Raw genomic sequence first — 6,603 nt, 5'->3', positions numbered from 1 at the left:
CACCAGGATGTCAATGTGACAAAATCAGTTGAATACATGTCTAGAGTTCAGAGAAGTTGGGGCTGAGGTGGATCGCAAATGGTATTTAAATTCATCAGATTTGAAAATAACAACAAATAAATAAAGAAGCCAAGGGAAGATAATAGGTCCTAGTTCTGAGCCCTAGAAAACTACATGATTTAGATCAGGCAGAAGAAATGAATACAGCAAAGGGCACTGAGAATGAGAAGTATAGGAAAGAAACCTGAAGAAAGTATAATCCTGAAAGCAAAGTCAATGAATTGTTAAGAAAAAAAGAAACGCAAAAAAGAAAAAAAAAAAAAAAAAAGGAATAATCAATTGTGGTAAACGCACATATCCACTTTAGGCTTTTCTAGAAATAGATTCTCCATTTTAAGGTCATGGCATCCAAATACACGTAAATAAGAACATCAAATTAAGTCAATAATAATTAGATGCAGAGGCATATGAGGTTTATTTCCATTCACTTTGGAGCAAGTCTAGATGTAGTATTGGATTTGGTTTCTGCCCAAACCCAGATGTATTTAGCCATACTACACTCTCTACCCTTCTTTCCTCCACAGCTTCCTTCTTGACAGTCCTGGGCAGTCTGTTTTTCTTACAAGATGAAAGAGCCCAGCCCTAGGAAAGGCTCTTACTAATTCCTCAGTAGAACAGTCTAGGCTGCTGCCATTGCCACCAGCACTGCCAAAAAACAAAAGCCCTCACACAAATCTCCCTTTTTGAATTTCATTTCCTTATTCCCTTCACTTCCCTAGGATCTCACTACCCATCTCCACAAATGTTACCATTTAAACTCTTGCCTTAGGCTCTTGTATTCTTGATGAGCTAAGCTAAGAAAACTGAAGAGGAATTGTGAGTCCTTTCCCCACCCCCACATGTGTACGCCACCAAAATGCAATGTTAAAATACCACCTTGACCCTACTCATGTCTGAGGTCTGAGAAGTTGCCACCTGCTGCTGCTTCTTCATTTTTGTTATATCAATGTAAATAGCAAATTATGTGATTATATATCCTCATTGTTTGGCTACATCTTGTCCAGCATAGCTACTTGAAAGAAAAACCCGCAAGTCAGGAAGCTTGAACTGAAAAAGCACATTCCCCTGGGGGAAGGGTAAAGGTTCAGAGAAATCTGGGAAGCGTGAAACTTGGATTGTTCTATTTTTCTTTATCATGCCAGAGTGTGACATCTTAGTTCTGAATTCTCCATTGTACATTGTGCCTGGACATCCCTATAATAACTGGCCCAGCTTGCCTATGACATGGCTGCAAATCTTATTCCAGATATATGTTTACCATTTCTGCTTTTCTTTTTCATTTAGTCTTCTCTTTCGCTTATGAACTCTCAGATTTCCTGCTTAAAAACGTGAACTCAAGCCTGAACCCCAGAGGATATAGAACATATTGAATTGTACGTGAATGATGCTTTCTGGAATATTCTAAAAATGAGGCCATGAATATAAAACTTATTAATCTTGAATTATGTCTGTAAAAGAGAGAAAACTGACTCATGCTACTTTTGAAAGCTCAGACATAATTTTAATGCTGTGATCACCTTTAAGAAACAAAGAACAATATTAGTATAACCTGTCACACAATAACTTTTTTATTTTTTTCATAACATGTACAATCAATAAAGGATTAAATTTCATTTTCTAAGTCATACCTTGGATTTGTTCTGCCTTAAGAGATCCTTGAATTTTTGAGAACACGATTGTATCATAGTGCCAGAAAATTTTATATTAGGGTTTATAACACAGAGTAATGAGAAAAACATAGACTATTTCAGGTATATTAAAATCAACCCAGCATGGCTGATAACACTATTTCAATCTGTGTGACTTATCTAAAGCTTGTAATTTAACTTTTTTCAGGATAATATACCACTGCAATATTCATTTATAGAATATTAGCATTTAGTTAGTAGCAGTGAAGTAGATTTATGACATAGAAAATACCCCAACTGATGACAAATAATAAAAAAGGAGATTAGATATAGGTAGTTAAATTTTATGAAGTTTTTCATTTGAAACCTTGGATTGATTTTAGAAAATATTAAAAAGGAGAGTAAAGACTCTATAACTTTCAGGTTTTAGTTTAAAAAGAAGGCATGCTTTCTTTTTTATTTAAATAAAATCTGGCAGACTTGGCTATACGTTTATTAAATCTTGGACCCTAAAATTCAAGTTATATATATATATATATATATATATAAAATGAAGAATTTAATTAATACAAAATGAAGAATTTAATTAATATCTGAGCTTTCTATGTCTTTAATGCCATAAAATAGTTTGAATGCAATCGACTAGTGAGTTAAGAGTAAGCTTTGATATGTGAGGAATATAGTGTGGCAAGAGAAAACAGCAAGTGGAGACAGAATAAAAATGGAATTAACTCAGCATACCTCCCTTTCTTATTTCATATGAATGTTGATAATATGCAGTATTTTTATTACATTTCTTTAAAATATTATTTTGAAATAATTATAGATTCACATGCAATTGTAATAAATAAAACAGAGAGTACCCATATACCCTAAACCCAGGTTCCCCAGTGGTAATATCTTGCACAACAATATCACAACCAGGAAACTGACATTGATAAAATCTACCTAACGTATTCAGATTTCACTAATTTTATACATAATCATTTGTGTGTGAATGTGTACTTTAGTTATATTCTTTTTATTCCATGTGTAGTTTCTTGTATACACCACCACAGTCAAGATACAGAGCAGTTCTATCACAAATATCCTTCATACTACTATTTTACAGTCACTCATCTCCTTCACTGTTCCCACCCCAACCCTTGGAAACCACTAATCTTCTCTCCATCTCTATAATTTTGTCATTTCTAGGCTGCTATATAAATGGAATTATACTGCAAGTAACCTTTTGAGATTTTTTTTTTTCACTCATTGTCACTCACTTGTTATCAATCCAAGTTGTGTGGCTCAGTAGTTTGTTCCCTTATGTTGCTGAAGTATTCCATGGTATAAATGTTATCACAGTTTGTTTAACCATTCACCTGCTGATGGACATTTTGGTTGTTTCCAGTTTGGGGTTATTATAAATAAAGCTGCTGTGAACATTTATGCACAGTTTTCTGTTTGAACATAAGTTGTGATTACCTGGGATAAATTTCCAAGAGTGCAATTGCTGCGTCTTACGGTAAGCACATATTTACTTTTGTATGAAACAATTATATTCTTTTTCAGTGTAGCTGTACAAATTTACCTTCCCACCAGCAATTGATGAGTGATCAGATTTCTCCACATTATTGCCAGAGTTGGATGTTATCACCATTTTCAAATTTTAGCCGTTCTGATAGGTATGTAGTGATATCTCATTGTAATTTCAATTTGTATTGCTCTGATGGGTAATGATGTTGAACGTCTTTCTATGTGCTAATTTGTCACCCATATATCCTTTTCAGTGAAATGTCACTTCATGTTTTTGCCTATTTTCTAATTGGATTGATTGCTTTTTAATTGTTGCATTTGAGAGTTTGTAATATGTTGTACATACTAATTTCTTGTCAGATATGGGTTTGAAATTATTGTCTCCCTGCATTGTCCCAGAAGATCTATATTTTTCTATAAGTTTAATCATACTTAACATTATTTCTTCCAGTTGGACTCATCTAACTCCTATCTCCCCTAAGCAGTGTAAACTCAAAGTCCATGTAGCTGAAACAGAGAAAGGAGAGAGTAGGGAGAAATTCAATGGTTTCACAAATGGTTCTGATGCCTAATTGATAACAAAACCTTCAATAGCTCTCCCTATGCCTAAATGATAATTCTGAACTAACTAGCCTGACATTCAAAGCTCTTTTAAAAAAACACCAACCTACTTATTATATTTGTTTTAAATATTTGGTTTTAATTTTGAAGTGAAGAGATATATTATTTAATTTTAAAATCAAATAATATAAAAGTTATATAAAACAAATCGGTCTCCATGCTACCTTTCTACATTCTCACCTCACATGTCATTATTACTTAGTTTTTCTTTTAATTAGCTTCATTTATCTAAATAATTGGCTTCTACTGTTACATTTATGTTAACTTCCTTTTGTTTATAATGTTAACTTTCTTTTGATTTAATTTTTAAGCCTATAATTAATTTTTAAATTTTAATTATTTAATTGAAATGAAATTTGAATGTGAAATTTTTATCTGCTTCTCTCATTGTTCTCCCAATATTTTCCTTTTTTGGTTTTGTTTTTGGTTGGTTGGTTTCTGTATTGGTGACAGTAGCTTACTTTAAATGTCTGGTGATCCTTTCCAGTCCCTTCACACTTAAATGAAAAGAACTAAAAAAGCATTTAATTAGATTCCTATCTGGGTATTTCCTGTCCCTAGATGGCTTCTCTTTACTGATGTGTTTCAGTCCCTGGTGTCTCCACTTTTTTTTTTTTTTATACAGACTGAATGTGATTTTATAGGCAACAAATTAGCAGATTAATGAATCATTTAACTTTCTTTACTTAAAACCAATATTCCACTCAAGAAAGATGAACCCAAAATGCATCCTCTTATACTGACCAACATATCTTAAGTACAAAGAAGTCAATGATGTACCACATTAGCACGCTGCATTGTATGTTAATAAAACAAGCCCTCCCCCAACCTGAGCCCTGGCCCACTGGCAAGCATAAATAAATGATTGTGCACTGTGTGATGATACCATTAGGTGAGAATTTTGGTTCATGCAGTTGGCTGCTGTAGAGGTTGCATCCAAAACCCACAGTCCTGGCATCCAAAGTTAGGCACCTATTGTGGCTTGTGGCATCAGCTGTGTTCCTTACACAACACTAGGTGAATACTGTAGTCAGGCATGCTGCTAGCAAAGACTAACTGGATGTCATTGTGTCCGTCCAGTACATTCAGCCAGGATGCTTTGCCTGCCAGGAAGCTTGAGCTTTTCTTTGATTTCCTGTACTCTGGCAGAGGCCAGTTGCTAATCAGGCTCTCTGTCTGCAAGTCCATGATGTACAGGTAGGAGTTGTCAAACAACAGGGCATAGATATCTCCAAAGCTAAGCAAAGCAAAGTTTGCTATCTCAGGAGGCTTGATGACCCTGAGAATATACTAACTGGCAAAGTCCCACTGGTAGAGACCTAGTATTGAACTACAGACAATGTATTTGCTGTCAGAATGAAGTCTTGGCTGCAGGTAGATACTTCTATCCTCAGAGACAGACAATGTCTTTAAGCACTTACAGTTGATTTCTCTCCTAATTGGCCAAATCTTGATCTCATATTTGTCTGTATTTAAGAGGATATAGTCTCCAGGGCTGTGCAAGAGAGACTTGACTTTGCACTTCTGCACAACTACCTTGGTGACCCATTCCATATGCCCAGTAAGTGTGTTCCAGCATGTCCCAGCAGATAAAGCCCATACTTTCACAATGAAGTCTGCAGAGCCACTCACCAAAATATTCAGTTCATCATTTTAGTCCACAATAAATGCTGCTCCCTGTGTCCCCCCGAAGTGTTGGGTTCTGACTCTGGAACTCCTTTCCCTGGAGGCCACAGTATTTTCAAAGGAGACTGTCACAAGCTTCTGCTCATCAAAATTCACTACTGCACAAATGTGGGTCTGGATGCCATAAATGCAGTGTCCTGTGCTTACACCCCACAGTTTTGCAGACAAGTCATCTGACCCTATACAGAGAAGTCCATCTCTATGGTAGAATGCATACACTCTGGCACTGTGTCCATGAAGAGGTCTAAAAGGCTGCATGGTCCTCCAGTTGCTTTATTCTCAAAATAGCCTTCAAGTAAACCTCCTTCCAGTGCAAAGCATCCTGAACAGAATCATCTGTCTGCCAGCCCAATTTTTTACACATAGCCTGCCACACCTCTGTATAGGCACTCACTACTTTATTCCACTGTTTAGAGACAAGGTAGCACGTGAGTAAAATCTGAGGATCCAGCCACTTTAACAAACACATACTGAGCTCCAGGGGAAGAAGTTTGAGGAAGTCCTGCTTGAGGAGAGTCTCCAAGTTGTTGAAGAGATGCCTGGGCTGGACTGCCCCACTCAGACTGAACAGGTGATCCTGAGTTTCATTTTTCTGCAAGTTCATCAGAGAAAGAAATGCAACAAAATGTTATCAAGCCATGTCTTAAAGTCCTTTCTCTACGTAAGTTTATGGAAAAATTTACCTGAGTGAGTGTCCCTGGGCCGGGACCTCACACTAGGCTTACACCGACTAGGTGCACTTGGGCCACCAGATCCTCCCTCCCAGCGGCGGGGTCCACTCAGCAGCCATGGCATGTGGACCTGCGGCTGCCGCTCAGAGTCCACAGCCTCACAGGAGCTGTTGTCTCTACTTTTGTTCTACTTATAGGTTTATCCTTTAAAGATTTATTTTCATGTCATTTAGTTTCAGAAGGAAGTAGAGATGATTTCACATGTTTAACTTACCATGTTTAAAACATGAAAGCCCCAAAGCGTTGTTGCACAAAGCCTGTGCGTGTCACATTTTTACTGTGGAGCTGATTATATTCTACCCCGCAGTAATGGGACAAGTGTACTTGTTTATATTCTTTGTTCTATTGCTGGCTTTCTG

At 36.6% G+C, this 6,603-nt stretch overlaps 1 pseudogene; it reads right to left on the bottom strand.

The window, feature by feature from the left end:
• Positions 1-4,817: 4,817 nt before the first annotated feature.
• On the bottom strand, positions 4,818-6,308 carry LOC134391648 (F-box/WD repeat-containing protein 2-like; annotated as a pseudogene).
• Between the last annotated feature and the right edge of the window lie 295 nt (positions 6,309-6,603).

Source organism: Cynocephalus volans, chromosome 12 (genome assembly GCF_027409185.1).
Source record: "Cynocephalus volans isolate mCynVol1 chromosome 12, mCynVol1.pri, whole genome shotgun sequence".
In the NCBI taxonomy this organism is placed as follows: domain Eukaryota; kingdom Metazoa; phylum Chordata; class Mammalia; order Dermoptera; family Cynocephalidae; genus Cynocephalus; species Cynocephalus volans.
This window is presented reverse-complemented; position numbering and strand designations above follow the sequence as displayed.